The sequence below is a fragment of the Grus americana genome, chromosome 7, assembly GCF_028858705.1.
Source record: "Grus americana isolate bGruAme1 chromosome 7, bGruAme1.mat, whole genome shotgun sequence".
Taxonomy (NCBI): Eukaryota; Metazoa; Chordata; class Aves; order Gruiformes; family Gruidae; genus Grus; species Grus americana.
In genome coordinates this window covers 32,104,107-32,128,121 of record NC_072858.1, presented here as the reverse complement: position 1 = coordinate 32,128,121, position 24,015 = coordinate 32,104,107, and the positions used below count along the sequence as shown (strand labels likewise).

General features: G+C 39.0%; 1 protein-coding gene across 4 annotated transcripts in view; it reads right to left on the bottom strand.

Annotated features, from left to right (window-relative positions):
• The window catches only part of GRID1 (glutamate ionotropic receptor delta type subunit 1), a 533,775-nt gene that overhangs the window by 124,944 nt on the left and 384,816 nt on the right, over positions 1–24,015 (bottom strand). The gene's annotated exons all lie outside the window — the stretch shown is intronic.

The window sequence follows — 24,015 nt, the reverse complement described above, 5'->3', positions numbered from 1 at the left end:
AACAGCACACAGAACATGCAGCTCATGAGACTTAACTTCTGCATGAAAAGGTTGTCCAGAGCAGCTGTGGCTGCCCCCTCCCTGGAAGTGTTTAAGACCAGGTTGGATGGGGCTTTGGGCAACCTGGTCTAGTGGAGGGTGTCCCTGCCCATGGCAGGGGGGTTGGAACTAGATGGTCTTTGAGGTCCCTTCCAACCCAAACTGCTCTGTGATTTTGTGATATCTCTAATGCATCCCAGAAGGCTGAGTTTCTTTTCAATATGCCTTCCAAAATACACTGCCTCTGTCCTATTACAACTCTGATAGTTTGTTAGTTAACCTAGTTAATGAAAAACACCGCTCTGAGACACTCAAGTGAAGTTCAATATGAGTCATCCTCTCTTCATAGGTACATAAGACCCAAAAGAAAGTTAGGATTTGCATGGACCCTTTTTCCGGCTTCCTGATGTGGACTTGAATAATGACTATATATTGTAAAGGATCAACCCATGGATAATTTCTGCACCCCGTTCATTGTGTGCAACCTCAAAAACAATTGCAGCAGTACGAAGAGGCTCTGTAGACTGTGGCACTGGGCTGGGCAGGAACATCATCAACCACCTTCCTCTCCAGAGCACATTTGCATAATAAGCCTCTCAGATATTTGGTGTCAGATGGGATGAATCACCTTCTCTCATGACACCGACTACAGATGACTGGCTTAGAATAAACGCCCGCGACTTATAAGGCTGCAGTGAAATGACAAGATATCCATCCTTAATATAGGCAAAAGGAGTACTGTCACCTGATCCCAGCAAAAACAAAACAAAACAAAACAAAAAACTGGCTCAGTAACCAACACCAACATTTTTAACATTACTTTTAGTTTATACTGTGGGTTTTTTTTTAAAAAAAAAAAAAAAAAAAAAGAAGTATAAATTGCTTGCCTATGTAACTGTGTTTTAAAAACTTAGTCATTCATGCAGCCTACACAAAACCTAGGAGAAAGTTGTGGGCAACACACATACCTCAATCTATTTCTCATGTCCACAAGGTGCAGAGCACCTTTAAAGAGACAAAAATCCCAAAAGACAAAAAATCCCGAAAGAGAAAACACAAAGAAATCAAAAGAGAAAAATCGACACAGACAGGGCACAGTATTTCTCATCATGATCATAAACAGCATTATTAGAAATTAACTATCCCTGGTGTCAAAGCAGATGAGAACCACTCGAGACAACGCTTCTGACAAGACAATCCTCTCCTAAGCATGCAGTGAAAAGTTGTCTCCCTTGTGTTTCTTTTAAGCTGGCAGGACAATTAAACTGACCACCTAACTGAGGAAGCGCAGCTATTAGGAAAGCCAGCAGCAATGAAAGCGAGGGGGAAAACTTGTTGATTTTCTCCGTATTCACCCCTCTAACATATTCAGACAAAGCCAAAATAGCCAGGTGCTGTAACATATAGAGGAAAAGCAAAGTGCTGCCAACGTTAGCAAAGCAGAACTAAATAACGCTCAGGTGCAGTTATTGCATTGGCTACATTTTGTGATTTATCTGCAACAGTGAGCAATTTGTATGAATAAATGCTAAGTCTGGGGAGTTGCAAGAGCCAGGGAATTTGAAATGAATTATTGTAACTCATTCTTCTGGGTTCACATATCTGGGCCAAAGTTTTTAAAATGAGGTGCCTAAATTTAGGTTGCTAAGAGTTTATCTTTAGCCATCAGAGTGCTAGACCATTCAGCACCTCCTACAGAAGTCAATGGCTCCGCATACTAAAAGCCTGAAATGTATTTAGAAATATAACTGTAGGTAGACAAGTTTAAATATCTATAAATATCTTCTGTTTAGAGCTGCAACACAAAGCATGAAGCATTATTCCAAACCCAGACACGCTGAGAGGAAGCAGAAACATCTTGCATTTTGTGTTTCAGGTTTTGCACCGTATTTACACGCTTGCTGTCCTAAAGAATCCCGATGTGAACTACTGAAAGTCACGTCTCTGAGGTGTCGACCTCCTGATAGCACTGCTGTGCTGGAGGTGTATTGCTGGAGGCTCACGGAAGTTAAACAGTGTGAAGAGCAAGGTCCTGGAGACCTGCGATACCAATAAGCAAATTTATTCAGAATTCTCAGAATAAGAAAGAAATGACATATGTTTGTAATTTACAGAGTTTCTTTTTCTTTAAAGAGGAAAAAGTATCAGCACTTGGGAGATTATGGTCACCTATTTTTAATTATTCAAGCTGTTCAAGACTTTGCCATTTGTTTAAGCTTGTGTCTCCATCCATCCAAAAAGAAAAAAAAAAGTTTACGAAACATCTGGAAGGATCTATTACAGCCTATTTCATAAATGTACCCTGTACTAAAGAAAGTAGGCTAGGAATTTGTGTGATCCCTATGGCTGAGGAAAAGCTCTGCCATCTATTAGGGCAGGATTCATGTGCTAAAATATATTGTTGTGGAAAATTTATTAATATATGTGCAAGATATCCTAGTTCTTTATATATTCTATATGTACATAGGGTCTAGTTGATAGTCGGGAGTAATGCCTCACAACATTTCTATCAAATGGAAAATCTGCTTTTCAGATAAACAGCACACTGGAAATTAAAGCTTTTAGAGTAGCAAATAGCTTGTACAAATTTGGAAAAAAGAAGGGGGTTTTTTTTGAGACTGTATACCCTTCCTTCCTTCCTTCCTTCCTCCCAAACACATTTCAACAGCCAAATGTTAAAATGCAGAACCCAAACAAGAGAATTAGAATTGACTCAGTGGGCCACTATTAATGACAACATATAAATGATATTATCAGAACTGGGCCAGACTGGGAAGAGTGGAAGGGGAGCAAGGAATGTAGAAAACCGTTTATAATGTCTCAGCAAAAAGCATTTGCAATAGAAATGAAATAGGAAGACACTGAAAATCAAAATATGAGCATTAAGATTTCAGATCTCATACAAATAATGATAAAAGAAAAGAAGAAGATGCTTCATGAAAAATGATCAAAGATATTTTCATTTATATGGCTTTGTTTACTTTTAAATATATAACATAAAATAATTTACTGCCAATAATCCATGACAACATTATTTTACTGGAATACAGTAGAGAACAAATATTTACGTTGCCTTTATGAATGAGTAACTCAGTTCATTATTTTATCTAATGGCAGTTGCAGGATTAAAAGGAGAAGTTCGGAAAGTAAGCAGCAAATACTGCTATGTTCAGAAATAAAGCAATTGAAAAAAAAAAAAAAAAACCCCAAAAAAACCCCAACAGAAACAATCCTTCCTGACCTTTTCAAAAAATCTGAAACTGAAAACATTTCCAAAGGTATAATGGCTGGCTAGTAATAGTGAAGGCTCTTTTCCACAATACCAGGCTGCTTTGCGGAGGCCAGCACCTTGGCATTAACAGCAAAAGGCAGCTGCGTAGAACGGGATGTAGGGAGGAGTGGCCAGGATGGGAGGGATGCCCTTAGAGGGATGCTGGTGGCTGTTCAAACGGGCACGGGCGGACTGTGTTCCAGAGACAGCAGGACGTGTTGAAGGGTTCAGGCTTACATGCATCTGTGTTACAGTTACGAACCTCTTGTCTCCGTCCTGCTTACCCAGGGGGACAGGCAGCCCCACCATCAGCCCCGGGACCCTAGATGGAAAGGTCTTGCCCACGGCAAACACAGATGGCCCTGTTGTGTCTGCGTTTTTTTGAAATAAGGGCTGCCACCCTGAAATCCATGATATAAAAGAATCACCAGAGTGTTTTGCTAGGAGGGATATCGAAGTAGTAAAGGCTATTACTTGCACATCCTTTACCTTAATGGTGAGAATAAAGAGCGTCATAGACGTCCAGAAAAAAAAAAATGAGAGGGTAAACTGTGGAGTTCACAGTTAGAAAATAATTTGGAAAAAGCGCCTTAAGAGATGCCAAAATAACACAAACCCAAAGTTGTTGCCAACCAGTGACTAATTACAGCTGGCAGCAGAGAGCAGATACACCTGCAACGTGGTGACTGCTCCATGGAGGCACCAGCAGATACACCCAACCGTCTCAATGCCAGAGATCCAGGACCCAGGCCCCGTTACAAAGCTCCTCCTATGCAGCTGTCGTGCAGCTTGCCATCCCACTGCAGACCCCTGCCAACCAGACAGACTGCCAACAGCCAGACCCCCGACACCTACAGCAGAAAACCGGGCTCAGAGCAAGCTAGCCAGTGAGGGTCTGAAGAAAGAGCCTGCAGGAGACCCAGGTCCTCTTCAGAGACCAGGACAGTGGGGGACAAGATTAAGAAATACTCAAGGTCAGCTTTACTACTATGAAATAAGTAAAAGAAATAGATATGCCTTTGTCACAGGCAAATTGCACAAATCTCAGGTTCTTCTGAGATCGATTGTCATCTTTCTCTTCATATTTCTAAAGCAACCGGCACGACAATGACAATTTTTTTAATTATTCATGATGAAGGCATAAGTAAAGAAGGGCTTGGGGAAGTAATCATGTCTAAATCTCAGCTCTTTGCACATCTTTCATAAGGGATCGGTCTCAGCCCTTCCAATTCATCACCTGCTCACTTTACTTTTGCCACTGGACAGCATTCAAAAGAAAACTGTTTCCAGTTCCCATTGTCCCAAGCAAGCTTCTAGCCAGTGACCTGCTTCCTAAATCAGCTTTTTTTTTTTCCTCTTTCACATCCTTGGAGAAATTGTTTAACTACTGTCTGTCTTCCTGCCCTCCCCTCCCACCCACCCCCCCCCAAAAAAAAAAAAAAAAAAGAATAATTCTTCAGAACCACTTTGAAATCTACTATAGTAAAACAGCTATGGAGGAAAAAAAAAAGTCACTACCTTCTTTACATCATTTTGTAAGCCTGAGCCAAAGCTAGCTCCAGCTGCTTTCATTTCATTTTTTTTAAATGGCTTTGCTCTTGATTAAAATGCCCAGGAAAACATCCTAAGAATAAGGGAACTGGTTTAGATCCCAAAGAAGAGATACAGACCAAGTTTCCAGTGCAATACATCTGACAGTAATTAATTGGATCGTACCAAAGTGCACCTGTTTATCTGAGAAGCTTTATATATGTCTTGGATACAAATAAGTTAAGATAGAAGATATGAAAAAGTCAATTCTGGCAGAGCAGATGGGTTCGGTCTATAACCTCTAGACACCCGATTTAGATTTAGAAACTCCTTCAATTAAAATAGCAGAGTTCACGTCCAGGAGTGACTTGCATAGGTAATAGAACTTCACAGAAAAACAATTTCTCTGTACCAGTCACTGAGATTCTCGCAATTCATTAGAACCTTTTTTCCTTCGCATTTTAAATAAATCCAGAGGAGCTCCAGAGGAGTGTAAATCTTATAGAGTTTAATAGATTAAAAATAAATAAAATAAGCATTACTAGCCACAATAAAGTGCTTATAAAAATAATTTTTAAAAAGCCAGTCTAGTCTAAGGTCCTTATAATACTTATAGGGCACTAAAGAATACTCCAAACTGATAGTGTTTCTAAAAGGTAAAACAAAACTTTCGAGGCCACAGAACAACATCCCAGCTCTAGATCAAAAGTCATAAAACTGAAACATTTTGGACTAAGAATCTTGAAGAGATAAAACTCAGTTGCATTTAACTGAATCAGGACTAAGTTTACTGTTCTCATTTAATACAGGTTAATTAAAATTTCTAAATGTCCTTTTAAAGTGAAATATGAAATTCTTTGTTCTCTAAATGGTAAAATGGGAATTTAAAAAGGTTCCATGACATAATTTTTCAGATCAGAAAATCCACCGAACCTGACTCTTCCTTACTGAACATCATTCTCCATGAAGAATTTGTACTTCTTGCCAGAAATTCTATACTCTTTCCTTTTCCGAACATCTTCCTAGAAACGTGTATGTACACCCTTTTTAAAAAACACCTGGCAAGCTCCCGGAGTCCCTATCTTTCAGTGATCGCTACCTCATGTCAACGATACAGTTAATTTCCTTACACTTACAACAGAAGCTGTCACTTCAGAATCTCGGTACATATTAATCACGTACAAGTGATTAACGAACCACAAGCCTAACATGCTTTTAACATCCACGTTTCTTGATAATTCACAGTGCGTATTACCTCATTCTTAGTCTACGCTCTGTAAACATATTTCTAAAAAACCTCACTTGATGGGGACATGTTTTTCCAGTTATCATGCACTGTTACATTAAACACGAAGCCTGATATTTCCTTATTACTCTTCTGCAGAACTGCATTGCTAACAAAAGCTATTCTTCCCTCAGTGGTACTGACGAAGCACAAGTAATTATTGAAAGGCTGTCACGATCTTGGATGGTATTTTAACTATTCTGGGGTTTGCCAGCAGTATAGGTGTATAAACCTGGCGTATTCAGCTTGAGTCTCCCATAAAAGCTGGGCCAGCACAGTCATACAGATACCTCCGTACTGTCCCACTCAGATGTCTGGTCATTAGTCGGGGACAGCTATCCAGTGTTCCCGGTCCCCACAAACTCTGTAATATTTCATTTATGGTCTCTGTCCCAAAGGTATGACATGGTCCTTTCTTGACCTCTGTATTAATTCCTCTACAAGCTAAATAACTCAATCTAATAAAAGGAAAAAAAATAGGGGGTGGGGGAGGGAGAGGAAAAAAAGAAAATAAAGTTAAAAAAAAAGAGGAAAAAAGAAAAAAAAAATCCCACAGCAAATCTTCAAATACCATCAACATCTGAGTTCCATTTTCAGTTGCTAATAAGACATTTCATGGAAACAGGAGTAAACACGACCCAAACCTTCACCAGCTTTTAGCACACCCCCCTACAGTTGATGAATGCTAATTAAAAGGTGTACATGACATTTTGCACAATACAATTTGATAATAACCCAAACCAAAATACATTAATAATATATTTTAAAGTTTGTACTGTACTAGTTTCCTGTTACTTAGGTCATAGGTGATCAGAAAAAAAACTACGCTGAAGAAAACCTACATAAAAGTTTAATATTCATCAAGAGAAACTTTGAAGATGAAGAAAATTATAAGGAAGAGTGGGAGAAGAAGAAGTATACACACTGCACCTTCTCCTGGCTACACAGCTATAATGTTCTTGAGTAACTACTATAATATACGTGACATTGCCTATTGTTTTAGCCTTAATGATTTCCATGTAATGTCTTGGGATTTCTGTTTAATCTTATTCCCATTTTATAGGTAATGCTTATTACGTTCAATCTCTGTTGCAATTCCATTTAATGCATATTGCACTGACTGATACGTACAAGTACTCTATATGGAACTCTTCCAAAAGCATTCAGTAAGAATTTATTTTTCAAAGCTCAAATGTCACATACTATTTATAAATGTGGTAACTGTTGACCATTTAACTACATGGCACGGTAGTGACACCGGATAATTGCACAGCTGTCAGAAAGCAACGTTTCTGTAAAGACATAAACACAATGTTAACTAAAAAACACCACCTCTCAGAAATCTCGTACTTAGAATTTTACCAAAGCCACACGCTGAGTTGACTTTGAAGACCCAGTGAAATCTTTGAAAAGAATAACTAAGTTTTGCTCACGTAGACACTGGATTTCTTTTTGAAGATAACAGGTTTGTACATCTATATTCTATTAAAAAGTATAACCTTTTTAGAGACAATTTTGTAATGCTTTAAGAACTGTACTCCTGAAAGTACAGAGAAGAAACTAAAATTGATCAGAACTGGCCAGCATTTGGAGCTTGGGGGTTTAGGTTTGGGTTTGTCTTGGTTTGTTTTTTGGTTGGTGGTTTGTGGGGTTTTTTTTTGGGGGGGGGGGGGGGGGGGGGGGGGGGGGGGGGGGCAGGTGGTGTTGATTTGCTTTGGTTCTCCTCCTGCCTCCCATTAAGAGAATAAATCACCTGAAACAATTCAGCAGTCTAACTTTTCTGTTTGTTTGAAATGCCTACATGGGGTTGACTAGACATAGGTATGAAGGGTGAAAATGGTTTGTCAGACATAGACCCTTGGTAGATAAACCTATTTTCAGCATGGATGGTTGCTCTCTCTTCCCATGAGTAGCCATTCCACAGTATGTTTCAGTATATACCACCAGTCTTATACACTGTGCCCTCCCAGCTCTACTCAGAAACACCTTAAGCTCCAACTTGGGTTTGCACTGGAAGTTCAATACAACCTCATAGAGTTTGCACAGAGTTCTCCAGAGGTGACCTTTTTGTAGGTATAAACAGCAGATGGTAGCTGTATCATCACAGAAAGATGCAAACTTCTTAGCTTTCTAACATGCATACACCACCAAACAGTGAAAACACAATTTATATATTCCTAATTTCCTCTTTTAAAAGAAATATGCTTTGCCTTGACAGCATGGTAGCTGAAGCTCCCAGAATCGTGTATATGGCATAAACTCTGAATTGAAGGAACCAGCTACAAGGTCAAGAGAGCACTTTGATTTTCATGAACTTATGTTTTTAATAATGACTCATTGCCTCTGGCACAATGTTGCCAAATGCACTCCAAGGCTGTTATTTTACATAGGTTATGGGGTTTTTAACTCTATGTACTTGGAAAAGTATATCTACACATCACAAGTTAACCTGTCCATTGTCGATCTTTTCATCTATTCACATACATGCAGTATCTTCTCTTAAATTCCTTAAAAATCCCATCTGGTTTTAAAGGAAAGAAGGTGACACTGGTCTTGCCTCAGCCTCAAACCTAATCACTTTCAAACCAGTCCTTTTCTGCCTACAGCACTCTTATTTTGAATTGCAAAATAAATACATAAATAAAGCAAAATCCTTGCTGACCTTCTTGTCAGTCATAGTGCATTTTACACGCACAAACGGTGCCACAGGCTGTGTGAGCACTGAAGAACACCTTAAAGATCACCTTAACCATCCCAAACCAGACAACTCTTCCTGATCAGCTCTGCCGAGAAGAAAGAATCTTTTCTTTTCTTTATACTGCATGAGGCTTCTGCGTACTTCTCAACTGATAACTCTTTCAGGTTGCTCTAGGAGGAAAGAAACCCTTGGGGAGCAGTAACGGTGGTACCGGAAGGGCTTAACTCTCCCTTCACATGTCCACAGTCCTAATGACTTTGTGCCTTACCGAGTAAACAAAGGTAAGCGATGGCAGCAGTCACCTAGCACTGAGTACTTATACAGAAAAAAACCTCATGAGAAGCAGGCATAGATAAGTTTACTGTTTGTTCACAGATTTTTCTTCCAGGTAGGTGTTCAAATATTCACCATTTGTGTCAAAACCCGTGATGTCTTGCATCCGCACTTTCTCGAAGCTTGCAGGGATGCCCTTGGTTATCTCATTACTGCCAGTCTTTATCAGCAAGAATGATATTAAAGATATATATTACAGTAATGGGGCAGGAGCAGATTTGACTGGAAACCATACTTATCTTTCCTGAATGCTTGCATACAGTTATTCAGAAGAGTATGGCAGAGTTATTAATTTAAAAATACGTCTTTCATCCTTTGAAACAATTTCCACTTCATCTAACTAACAAAAGCTCACATAGTGTTTGCAAAGTTATAGACAAATGGGGTTTTGAGAATGAACCTTTCTACATTGTCTGGAGCAAGAGCTTATCTTCTGACTCCAGGGAAACCAGTATTCATTACAGATTATGCCTTGATTCTGTTCTTGAAACCAAATTTTTAGCATTTTGACTACAGTAATTTTCTTCCCATTGTTTCTGAGGTAGAATTCAGACAAAACACAGGTTTATGTTAGAATTTCTATGTACCTGATCTTCTATATAAATCCAGAGGAATAAAAAAGTGAAACTAATAGGGTTTTAATTTTAAAATCTGAGCCTGTTTCATTTGTGATATACTAACTTTAGCAGTGATTTCTATTTTTCCATCCATGCAGGCATGAAAGGAATCACAAGGGAAACTTCCATTCTGTCTAATTAAAGTAGTCTACACCTCACTGAGAAAAAATAAAATACACTACATAGTATAATATTTATGCAGAATGATTTATATAGCGGACCATGAGCCGATGTCCATCATAGCCATGAGCCTATGTCTGCAAATACTATGGGATGAACATAGTTTTTAATATAACAATTGTGTTTCTGACAAACTATGACTAGAAAACAAAAATTGCTTCAACATATACCCCATGAAAATGGATTCAGATTTCGGACTAATGTATGAAAGCATCCAACAAATGTTAATTCCTTTTTCTGAAGAAAGCGAAAGCAACATGTTGTGTAACAATACAACAAATAGTGCTGAACAGGGAATTTGGCATGAAATTCGTCCTCCTTGAGGGAAAAATCTATAGGAGATGGAAACAGGAACCAAGTCTATTAGCTGATAATAGCTTTGCTCATAAAGTCTGTGGTGTGGTCAAGTTTCCCAGTTTGCAGAAACTACTTGAACACACTGAACTTTTGAGTAAGACAAAGGCCATGTATTTGAGAGCATTTTGCAGGTATCTTTAAGCTTTGGCTGACGAGCAGTTTAACTGCAAAACTTAAAAAAAAAAATTACCTAGGGAAAATTTTAAAAAGACAGTGTCTTTGAAAGTCAATAAGCAGACGGTGTCAAAATGGGACGTTTGTGAGAGTTAAATGTGACGATGAAGAGAGAAGGAAAAAAAGATTACGTTGGAATGGACTGTATTTTTTTATCAGTGTTACATCTGTTTTTATAGGACACTCAAAAGAATGTGACAATAAACATAACTAGCTGAAAAAAACCCTGAATAATGACACATCCTTTAGTCACCTGATGGGAACATAACACCATCACCCGATAGAAATCATGGATGAGAACTAAGAACTAGAGATGCATCTGGAGACATGGGAGAAATTAAGAAATTTTTAAAGAGAACACACAGGAAAGAAGAGAAAATACTCATTTGACATGATGTGCATTGTGAATACCTGCAAACAGAAAGACTTGGAGCATGTGAGCACAAAGACAAGACAGATGAGTGATCAAATATGGGAAGAGAAAGGGTTGGTAACAGGGTAAGATAGCTGCACAGAGAAACAGAAGCACTGCATACAGAAAACAGACAAGCAAAAAAGGAGGCTAGATGAACCCCACAAGCACAGAGAAAAATAAAATCCAAGGGCTAACACCTATGGGTGATGAGGACAACATACAGAAGATTAAAAACATAAATGAAGGAGTGGGGAAAGGGGGCAGGGGAGGTAGGCAATAACCACAAGCCAGATGAGGAAAAATAGAATTGAGAAGCTTGGAGATTCACACAATCCCAAGAACTATTGAATTGCATGAGGAACAAATTGACTGGCCTGTCATCAGAGAGCACTGAAGGAAGAGGTCATCAAGCTAGGACAAGAAACACAGCCTTGAGGCAGAAAAGAAATAAGAAAAAAACCCCACAAACAACCCTATCTTTGTTCATTTAGGTCAGGTGTCATTGTCAGGACAAAATAATAGTTATACATAGGTGAGAGAGATGCACAGTGCAAATTAAAGTAAGATGCAGCTTAAGATGAAGATGGACAGACAGAAAAAAGACTTGTGGTAAAAGGAAACAGTCAGTGTAACCACTGAAAAATATTTTCATTAAAATGGATCTTTCTTAGGTGACTCTTTCAGATAAGACTTTCAGTGCTGGCCTTGAGGGGTAAAGTCTGAAACTAGTAGAAGAAAATTAAATATTAAAGAGAGCATAGGGCTCACAGTCTCTAAAACTACTTTTAGTTTGTGAGACAATAAAAAATGTTAATGAAGATATACTGAATAGCTATGTCCAAACAGAGAGGGCAGTGCAAGATGTAGAAATAGCAGTAAGAGCGCAAATAGATGACATTACAGTCAGAAATGGAATGATATTTATAGCGAGATAACAGACAACAAAGAAATAAACAGGGACATCAGAGTAAACCAGACTGAATCTGTGTAATGTGGGGAAACTATAATAAAGGAAAGAAAGACTTCCTGGGATAGGGGCCCTACAGTCAAATCTGAATAAAGAAGAAGAACACTTACCTATAAAAAAGTTCTGCAGGGGTGATGCGCATTTAATAAATTTTCAAATCTTAAAGCCAGAGGGAAAAAAATAATTTAACATCGATGGACAGGGCAATCATGAGTTAAATGAAACTAAGTGTAGACAAGGTTCCTAGCTTCATAATAGAGGATCTTAAAGAAATTCCAAATTTCCTCTGCCATCCTTAGATTTTGAGCTTTTAAGTTACCCTATTTTCTCAGCAGTTACTGCTTTTGACCTGAGAGCTTTAGTTGGTTATTTAACATTATCAGTAATGATTCTGGCAAACACTATTAAAAGAATTAACTATGATAGAAAACTAGGAAGTATGATAAATACAGAGGTGTTTAGACAGCATTTAAAAAGGTAATGACTTCTGAAACCAGATAACATAATTATGGTGAAATTCACTCCTATGAAAAATAAGGTCATGCACTCAGAGAACCAAAAACATTTTGCTATTATTTGAAACTTCATCAGTTTGAAAAACACCAGCGGCGTATTAGAGATTTATTGTCTGTGATCTCGCAATTTGTGCACCCATGAACAATTAGAGCCTAAGATGTACCAGCTAAAATGTTGTCAATAGAGTAAGAAAGTATTAATAGCAACGGAGACTCCTGCAGTCACTAGCAGGTGGAGAGGAGAGCTTAAGTTCAGACAGTTTAGTAGCAGAACCATAAGACAACATGCTTGCCGTATTTCAAATACTACTTTAAGCACCTGAGGAGGATAAAAACTGAAGCATCCCAATTGCTAACTCACAGGGCCGTGCTAGCACAAAAAATAGGGATACAAGTGGGATCACAGATATATTCTGGCTGAGAATACACAGGTTTCTAAGTATTATGGTGAGATCCTGAATTTGTCTCACAGCGGTAGTGTCAGGCCAAAATACACACAGTTCCATTTCAAGAGAGTGCGTGATCAGTTTATGAAAGTGATTATGGAACATATATTTATGTATTATGGTGGCCTCTATTCTCGGGGACAGGGGCAAGTAAGCCAGGAGTTCATTTCTCATCTGGTACCCCTGAGAGTACAGAAACCCAGCAGCAGCCTTCTGGGTTTTATGCGAAAGACAGAAAAATATGCACTCTATACGTTATAGACTACAGCAGAGATGAAAGAGTTAATATTGAGTCCCTGTTTCTATTAAGAACTCGGGCATTCAAGGTTTAATCTCTCAGGCTTTCCAAATTGCATCTCCCAGAACTTGGCAAGCGTCTTGTCAGCTTCAGTGCAATTTGTTTTTCCAAACCCAAATTGTTTTTAAAAGATTAAGGTGTTCTAATTTTTTAAAGCAATAAGTACAAAAGCAGTAATCCTTTACCATTGTGATAAGGATTGTCTTCCATAACCTTTATTATTTACAAAAGCTTGACTGTGAAAGAAAAGGAACTAATTTTTCAAAGTCTATTTAGGTAGCTGAGTTGTGATTTTCTGAATTTAGGGCTGAGAAAAGACTGATTGCTTCAGCTCTGAAGAACTCAGGTAAAAAAAAATGATGTTCTATGGAAACCATACAATTCAAGAACTAATAACGTAATATGGGATGAATATTAGTTCCACTCAAGTCAAAGGGGACAAGATTTCATCCTCAGTAGTCTTCTGTCTCTCAAATACTGCTTCAAGTGCTCCAAAACTGATAGGTTTAGAAGATTACATTAAGAGCCAGTTAGTCCATATGATTTAGTAAAGTAACTCAGTTAACAGGCTCTTACAAAAGACTATTACAAACAAATACACACCAAACATAAGCAAAGAAATCTCAGGCTCTACTTTCTTGATGAAAGCAGGTATGACAGAATTCTGGGGAGGGGAAAATCCACACACCTTCTACCATGTGCAGTAGTACCAGTCCAAAACAGGTGAGCCCAAGATGGCATGAAAAGAGTTTTCAACAGAAAACCCATAGAATGGAGAAGAAAAAAGATAACAGTAATATAGTACTATTAGACCTTTTTTGCAGCTGGAAATTAAGGCAGAGCAATCAAGTGCATGATAAACATCACAAACAGCACATGACAGAACGAGGACCTCAAGTGACTCGTCCTTGTTCAAGGCCTTCAAGAGTAATCCTTGCTTTAAAAACCTAGATCCCTTCTTGTGCCTTCAGTAGCATCAGAAGGGTTCATCACAGCAAACGATGTACTACTGAACCTGCTGCTTTCTGCTCCAGAAGAGGAACAAGACAACACGCGCTTGGAGGTACTCTCTCAGTGTCCCAGAGGCCCTCACCAGAAACACGTTCTTACCCTTGTCCCATTTGGTATCTCCACTCAAAGAGCACTTTAAAGATGTGTACTCTTGGCTATGCACGTAAATCGGTGCCTTTTACGGCTTTCTCCAATACAGCATTCAAACTGAAAACAAAACATTAATTTACAAAAATATCACTGCGAGTTTGCATTTGCAAGTTATATCCTTCCGTGTTGCGCCCGCAGCTGCTACCGAGCCAGTGCTTTGACTGTTTTCAGTTGAGTGCCGGAAGGCAGCGAAAGGGCTTGTCCTTCATCAATTTGAAGCTCATAGCCAAAATTATCACGCCGCAATCCGGATCACTCTGTCCTTCCCTGGGTAGATACACACGTGTGCGTGTGTGTGCGCGCGCACATTTGTGCGGACATACTCCCACATATATGTATACCCGCACAGATGTCTGGGGATGGGCAGGTAAAACAAACAAAACAAGGAAAATGGAGGGAAGAAAACCAGGCCAACGGTAACATCTGAAACATCCAGTCCCAAGAATAAAGGGTATTTTTAACGGAGTTCTGTTATCACCACACTAGATGCAGACTTAGAAAAACTGACTCCTGGATTTATTATAAAATTCCTAGGAAAATATATATATGCAAATTGCCAAGTTTAATGTACAGGAATAAGTAACTCTGTATTATATATGTGTATTTCAGATAGATAGCTACACACACACATATATATAACATGCATAAAATGTTATAAATTTATAAGACTGACACAGGTAGGCAAGCCGCTGTTGCAACTGTTCAGGGACCTGCATCATCTACAAGAGCTCGACTGCATTAGCAGCTGTGGTAACGAGTAAAAAATGAAAATGTTTGCATGTGTTTTGACCATCGATTTTTAAGTTTGGCTGTATCCAAGTAGGATTTATTGATCAAATTATACACTTACCTGGAAATCAATATAAAACATTAGACCACAGTTTATTTCCCTTCCGCCTATATGTCCTATAATCACTCCCTTTTGTAGCTTTAGGGATAAGGAAACAGAGGAGGGTGGTCCTTTTGAAACAGCTCGAGTACGTACATTTTTCTGCAACCATTTGTCTGCTGCTGGGAGAAAGATGCCTTTCCCACCTAGGGCAACGCTTCTGGGACAAGTGGCAAGGAGCCATTTCCCCTGCCAGATTTACCATTGCCTTGCCTCGGAGAGCACCGTTCAGTCCTTCCGTTAGCTGTGTCAGAGGAGATACCACGTGGCTGAGCTCGGTGCAAATTGCCTCTCACAGCAGCCTACGTACCAGGCTCAAACATCACCTTCCCTAACCTCCCATTGTTCCCTGCTTCTTTTCATTAAGTCTATTCAGCAATTCTCTCTAAAAATCTATGTCTTGGCTGTCTCTCTGTCAGCTGACTACTTCTTGCCCCTTTCAACCAGCACAAGACATTGCTCACCTATCTGCGCTGCACAGCTGAGACAGAAAAACTATCAGTCAAGTGAGAAGACTGCAGCACACTCCTGTGCTATTATTTTGCTCTCCCTTCGCTACTCTACGCTCTCCATTTCAGAGAAAGATTTATTCCCAAAATTAATTACAAGCGCCCAACCAGTCTTCATTCTGGATCCCTCAGCAGGTACCTCCTCCGTTCCAAACCCAGAGACAGGTGGAGCCGTTCGCCCCCATCTGTAGATAAAACTCTACAAACATAAAACTCTTCCTCTCTCTCTAGCGCCTTTTTCTTCTTGCCTACCCAGACAGATTGAAGAGTCTACAGCAGCTGTGCAAAACCCCTACACTATTGATTTTTCTGCTTTTTTAAGACAGAACCTGATATTTTGAGCCTTGTGGCTCTCTTTTTCTGGGTGTTGGCTAAAAAAGGTATGTTAGGCTTAATAAGGTATATTTAAAAAGACGTTCATTTCCAACCTAAGATTTTTTTACTCAGTTTTGGTTACTCCAACACCTTTTCTCCTCATACTTGAGCCTTCTGTCTCAGAGAGCTCTGCCTCTATACTTGGGATGGAACCAATGACAAGATTCACCAACTCTCACTCTCTCTGTTCTTCATGGATGTGCCCTTGCATCACCTGAAATTGTGCTGTGAGAAACGAACATACAAAACAAATCTTCACTAGCTTTCAAAAACCAAGCAAAATTATTTTCTTTCCAACTATTTATAAAATGGGGAGGACATTTTTTTCTTGGCCTCAGTAAACAGAAATAAATAACCATTGCAATTGTCATTTAGCATAACTACAGGTACATATACTTGTTTGTGTAAAAGGTATGCACATGTGCATACGTATCCCTCCAAATACCCTGTACCACAGGGTACAGCTGCCATCCAAGCCAAGTGCCATAAATTCATCAGAAAAATTATACTTGCTCAAAAAATCAAAACAATAACAACAAACAAAACCCCCAACACAACTATCTGGCATTCTTACGCTGTTCTCATTTACAATTCCACTACTACCACCCACGATGGATTAAGAGCAACCAAAAAGCATAACCCCAGGATGGATTTTAAACAGTTTTATTCATGTAATTTAAAAACAACTAGGATATCATACAGCTATCCCAGGCTTCACCAGGGCCTGAATCCTTCTCCGTGACTACCGAGCATAATTAATTTACCAAACTTGAACTTTCTCTTTCATTTAATAACTGATGATTAATTGCTCAATATACTGATTGCTTCTCAAGACCTGCTCTTGAGTTACATGCCTGCGCAGCTTGGGAAACCAGTATATACAATCTTAAGCTTTGCTATTCCACCCTATTGCCAGGGAAGGCTCACAACCTGTCTCTAATGAATAATTGTGGTAATAAGTGAAATAAACTGAGGTGTCTTGTTTTTATCACTGCTTGAACTACTACCACAGAAAATGAGGAGCCTTGGAAAAAAAAGATGTTAGAAACATCTGTCTGATGCAAAAAAAAAAATCAAAGTTCCATCAATGTTTTAAGTACAGTGACAGCAACTCAAAAAGGAGCGTACATTTTCAGTACCACACTTTTAAAATAAATAGGATTTAAAATGTATGACTAATTGGGCTCATACAAATCCCCCTTTTGAATTTACATATGTAAATGTTTGCAGAATTATCCTTTATCTAAGTAATTATGCCACCCTTAGTTACACGATTTATATTGTATATGGTACAGATAAGATAGAAACAATGATAAATTTCTGATCAATCTTTACAACAAGCTTTTCTCATTGAGTAATCTAATGTCAAGCATGGGCACAAGGAGAAACTCAGAACGAAGCATCACCACTCCTTCCATCTGGATGTATCAAAGGCACGCATTTAACACCATGCAGTATTTTCAGAGCAAGGCAAGCCCCATCAGCTTTTTTCCCAACCTGCACCCTCCGACAGAGCTGACAACGCATTGCCACGACCAAAGTGCTTCCCGAAGCCCCCACCACAGAAATACACCTTCCCTCTCTCTCCCAGCCAGGCCAGTGACTCTGAAACTCTTCGTGCCGTGTACACGTCCAAGCTGAGGAACCAGATTCGATACCAGGAGCTGCCTTTGGTGCAGAAAGAGCAATAACTGAAATTCCCACCCTTCTTTAAACGGAGATGTAGCGGTGGGGATGGCTAATAAGAGAGCGGTGGGAACGCTCCTCCACGCCACTGTGGGAGGTTTCAGAGAAAATGCTGGAGTACTATCCGCCACAATTCCAATAGCGCCGGGGGCCTGGGTAATTTGTTTGCAGCTCCCTGCAGCTGCAGCACTCCATGTGCATGACCAGGTAGTTTCCAGCTCGCTCCTCAAAGAGTAGTTTTGCAGCCCCCTCTGAAACACCTGCACTGAGGATGCTTTTCAGGGCCTTTTATGTTACTTCATTCTTTCTGTTCATTATAAGGGGAGGTGGATCCTGGATAAATGACTCCCCTCAGCTTTCTTTAGAGATTAGTGCTTTGATCAGAAAATCTACTGACATTAATAGGACTCTCTTCAGGTTTTTTTCAATAAGCATTGGGCCAGGCTTATCTATTGGGTCTGGCTGAGGTGGAGCTACTTTTCCCCACAGCAGCCCTCCTACTGCTGTGCGGTGCATTGGCAGCCAGCAAGGTGTTGGTAACACACCAGGGTTTTGGCTACTGCTGAGCAGCGCTGGCACAGCATCAGCTGTCTCTCCAACATTCCCCCTCAGCAGTGGGCTGGGGGGGGCAAGGTCTTGGGAGGGGACACAGCCGGGACAGCTGACCCCACCTGACCACAGGGACATTCCATACCATAAGGTGTCTGACCAGCAATGAAAGAGAAGAGAAAGGAGGGGAGGGTGGGGCGTTCGTTATTCTGACATTTGTCTTCCAGAGCAGCTGCTACGTGTGCTGAAGCTTCCTGGGAAGTGGCAGGACTTTGCTGCTAATGGGAAATAGAGAATAAATCTTTTGGTTTTTCTTTACTTCCATGCACAGCCCTTGCTTTTGCTTTATTAAACTGCCTTTATCATGACCCATGAGTTCCTTTCCATCTTGTTTTCTCCCCCCCTCCTGCTGAGGAGGAAAGTGATAGAAAGGCTTGGTGGGCACCTGGAGTCCAGCCAAGGTCAACCCACTTCAGGTTAGAAGAAAGAATATGAAATAAATACCAGTTATCTGTTTTCATTAAAACATTTTCATTAGACCTTATCATTTTTTCCTCTGGGAGCAAACTACTGCAACAACTCTAATGAATATCTTGGCAGAAGAAATAATAATTTACATGAGAGGACAAATTAATATCTAAATAATAAACTGTCCATACTCTGGAGTCATCTCTTCACAACTGAGCCCTATATGCATAATGTACCACTGCTGAGTGGATGACTTTGAATAATCACAAGTGACCTGAAATAACAGCAAAGTAACACGGAAAACTGAATCTTTACCATCATGTCACTGTCTCCCATAGGGACTGGAATCCATTGTTCCACACTGTAAAATATTGTTCATGTAGATAATAATTTTATCTTGTCTAACTTTAAAGTTCACATTCATAGGCTTTTTTGATTAATGAAATGGCTTTGACAGCCAGCAGCTTCTTCCCAATATTAGAGAGAAAGCGGGTGGGTGCCAATTTACGGTTATTCAAACTAGTAATCTCCTGTGTCTCTGGCTGCTGTTATTCCTTTGCCTGTGACCCAACCACTTAATGAAGTGAAATTAATTTACAGTAATAGGAAATTCTCAGAACTACATGAAAGCACAAGCTTTAATATGGGAAGAACAAATGGCCTTTTCATGCAAGGCTGACCACAAGCATTGTAAAGAAATTTGAAAGGACTTTATACCTTTTTAAGTAGGTATGGTATTAGCTGAAACAATATACTGCAGTAAATATGATAAACCATCAAACACGTCTTTGAAACAGAAAGCACCAAAACAATTTTCTCCTTCTGTCATGCAGCAGAATTTTCTCATTTGCATATAAATGTGTGACACACATATATTTTGTAAAGGTAAAACCAAGATCTCATCATCCTTCAAATCCCTTCTAACGCTCCTATCATGATACCCATGACAAACTGCCAACAGAAAACCAGTAACAGGGAGGTTTAACATTTCTTTTGCTTACTCGTCCTTTGCAAATGTATGTATCGGTGCACGTTAGAGTTGAAATAAATATGGTTTTATCTTAAATGGCAAAATACAGCTTACATTTTACTCCAAATATATTGTTTATCTACAAAATTCCATAAGAGGTTGAAACTGTAACTCAAACCCCCACATTCTGGTACTTCCTTTCATGTAGGAAAAATATCATTTTCCTAAATTTTGCTTTAACATCCCTTCCCCACCTCTGCCCTAAAAAAACCAAGAGGGAGAGGAAGTAGAGAGGGAGAGTTGTGCAAGAATCACAACAGCTGGGACTGTTGGAGTTTTTTTAAAAATAAAATACTTTATTTGAAGCATTAAACATGTCTCATTATTTTTTGCAACCAGCTCTAATATTTGTTTTGCTGTCCTTGATACATTCTGTATTTTTACATGAATTTATCAAGTCGTCTTAGGTCCCTTGGGGGAAAGAATGGTTTCCAATGCAGCAGTTAACGCAATGATCCCTCAATAAGTCTGGGTGCTACAGAAGGACAAAAGCCACCACACCAGTGTTCATGTATTCACATGCTCTCATTGCACACATACCGTGGTGATATTCAAGCAACAAATATCCTTTGATATTTCTCATTACCTTCTCCCCAAAACCAGATTAAGACCAGATTAAGAGATTTCTGGTGCCCTGTTACAAGTTGTAGCTCTTCCTCTTACTGTTTTGCTTTTTCTTCCTCCCAGACAGTGGTTGGGAGAACAGGATAAATCTTTTTCCTTCAAAAAAATCTAAGGTGGCAACAAGAGGCTGTGTTGACACTTCTGCTTCAAGTAGAGCCTTTACTGGTTCGCCCAGAGTTTCAGGTTGTCTCCAGCTAAGGTCAACCTATCACTACACAAGTCTTGCCTTTCCAGTTACCAAGGAAACTAATGTATTTTCCACTGTTAGTGAAAATCTGGACCAATTTCTAACACTGGATGGATCTTTTTCTTCCCAAGAGATTGTTAATAGTTCACTGAATTATCTCATGGAACCCGGGTTTGCTTCCTACCAGACTTGGAGATCATTATGCAAGGTCCAGGCTACTACCCAAGGTATTATTAGCAGGTGTAACAGGTGCAAGCATCAAACATGCTTTCTTCTGTATTTAACCTTATTTGCACACTTCTGCCAAGGAATGTATACAATCTAAATCAATAAAACAAGCTGTTGCTTTTGTCACAGAAGATGTCTAATCAATACCCATGCAAATTACGTAGGACAACCAACATGGCAGTAAGGCAATCATACTCCTCTGCAAACACAATGCAAACTCGAGCCTCTGTCAGGCCGGTAAGCAAACTGATTAACAGACACAGTGAGATATGTGAAGTCTTTACAAGATACCAAATGATTCATATCTAAGGATAATTCAAAGAACTCTCTCTCCCTGTATTCAGTTGCTTACTCAAATAAACTGAAAATCTCCTCAGTGTACTTGATATTACAAATTTATTCTTTCAAAAGCTGGTTTTCAGGACTACTATTTCTTTTCTGGCAGTGCATCTAAGTCTTCCGTAATTCAAATGCAGTATATACATATTGCCCTACTAAAGCTGAGCAGGATGCATTGATTTGGCAATGCGTTCAAAGCAATCTTTCCTCAGGAATCCTACCAGACAAAAATGAAGAATCTTCATCTACTAGATGACAGTAGCGCAGAAAACATATACAATGGAAAATATTTCAGTATTATGGTTAAATAACAAAAGATAGAACCGAATCTTAAAGGAGTTAATTGATGGGTAGTTCAAACCAGTAATTTTAATTTTTAACAAATCTCAAAAGCCCAGGAAAATCCAAAGTATTAATAGTTCTAAAATATAAAAAGATTAAGGGCTGATCTAAAGAGTCATATACTGTGGATCTTGATGTTCATCTCGGGTACTAAAACAATTAATCCATGACAGGTCAACCAATAATTAGATATTTAAGAATATAATGAATGCTAATGTAATTGATTAACAGAATATAGAATCTGTTTTATTGTGGGGTTTGAGGGCTTTTAAATGTGTTGTGTTTTGTTTTTTCTCTTTAGCAAGCTTACTGGTAAGATTCAGAAAGAGGAATTACTGATACGGACATTTCAAGTGATTCAACTTAATGACTAATTCAACTTAGTACTATACAACGTTTGGTTTGTTAATAGAGTTTTTCTATAGATTTAGGAGAAGAGTGGATGGATTAGTAAATGGTTAACTCCCCTTGCCCTATCCTTATGCTAATTCTGCTAAGTAGTAGCGTGGAATAAATGAGACAGCCTGCAATAACCAAAAAGGCTAGATCATCTAGTGGTACCTTTCAGTATTACACGTCAGACTACAAAGCGTTGAGGCAAACTCAGAGTTAGAAATACTTCAACCCACACAACCCTCAGCCTCTGCCTGTCCAGCATAAGGGTCTTGCTGCATTCACACCAGCTGCAGCATGCTTTTAAAGCAACATTTGCTAAGATACTTCTTGCTGTCTTTACATGAAAAAATATGGGGTTTGCTCACCAGAGCAATCCATGTCTCTGACACCCTGGGTGGCACATGAAGGCTGCAGTTGACAGGGAGGGGATTCAGTTGGACTATTATACTTTTGAGAAAAAGTAAATTGCATATTCAAAAACATGCTTAAAAATACTAATTGTAAGTTGAAGCTTCATTCTGAAGCACAGTGCAATCATCAGGGAAAAAAAATGAAATCTAAGTAGTACTCTCCAATCTACCTTCTAAATGTAGTGTGTCAGAATTCATCTCTCTCTTCTACAAAAAAAAAAAATAATCAGGACTATAAAGGTGGTAGCTTGAAGTATTTTTACTATGAATGTTTGTCTATTTAAGCAAAATATATCCTTATAAAAATAAGCAACTGCCCTGAGATTAATACATACTATTTTAAACTCCTTGACCTTCCCAGATTTCATTTTTAACCTTGAGCAGGTGATTCAATATCCAAATACTTGGTTACCCAGAATAAAAGAGGATATTAATGCTTCCTTAGATCATAAAGCTGCTGTGTGTGTAAAATTTATTAATGTTTCTAAGGCTCAGAAACTATCAGGGCAAAACCCAGAAAAGTACACAAGATACAGATGCATATTTTGGGGTGTAAAGTTCTCATTTTAAATGTAAATACAGAAACCTTAAATCAAACTCATCATTTAAAAAAATCTTTGGCTTTAGCAACTGAAGCAGTCTGAAAAATTGTATCTATAAAAGTTAAAAATATATAACTCCTGTTATGACTTGCCTTACAAATTCTCCATATAATTGTACATCAGCATCACTCGTCACTAGCAGAAACTGATCCTCTCATGGTACCTAAAGGTTGGTCAGAAGAGTCATGAGACACAGAAGACTGGAAAGCCATAGAAGAACCAAGGTCCTTTCTGAGCAGCATATTTACTGCAACAAAAAGTGAGATTGGACTGAAGAAGAGAGAATCCTGGATAATGAAAATACACAAAGTTCAACTGCTTGTGGACAGAGATCATCTGCAAGCAGCAGCGTATGATTTCTAACGAGTAACACGTAATGCATTTAGAAATGCATTCACAATTTTGGGGGGTTCTGGTTTGAAGTTTCATGCAAAATTCAGGAGGCACTTCCTGAATAACCAGTGCATTTACACGTACATTTACATTTACCGTGGTAAAACTCTGAGGCTATAACTTAGTTTTACAGGGAAACCGATGCTAACTTCAGATCCTGCCCATGCAAAGCGAGTGCCAGAGTGTGAATTTCTAAGTGGCAAGCATAGATAAGGTCTGCCTCTGAAGCCTACAACCTTGGATGTACAGAGGCTGCGTGTAAATGCTGCCTAAACCAGTCAAGACCATCTAGACACAAACTAAGGATGAAAAGCCTCAAAATAGTCGTAGAATTGGTGTAAAACAACTCCTCCTCACAAAAAAAATGCTTTAGACTGTTTTCATTTCACACTGAAAGAAAAGGAAACTTCTCTAACTTGTTTTCTTGAACAATATATCTCCAGCACCTCAGAATAACCAACTGAAAAAAGACAACTCCATTTTTCACCATATCCCTGAGAACTACCAGCTCTGACCTGAAAGCGACAGTTGCTCTGCCTTTCTCGGATCAGAGCTTCCATCCTGCACCTAAAGCCCAGTCCTAATAGCAGCTTAGTCAAATCCAGTATGTTTTATAAAATATCTCGCTTTTAACAAAGCAACCAACTCAACCCATCGCATTTGCAACAGTTAGTAACAACAGGTGAAAAAACCTGTTAAGGG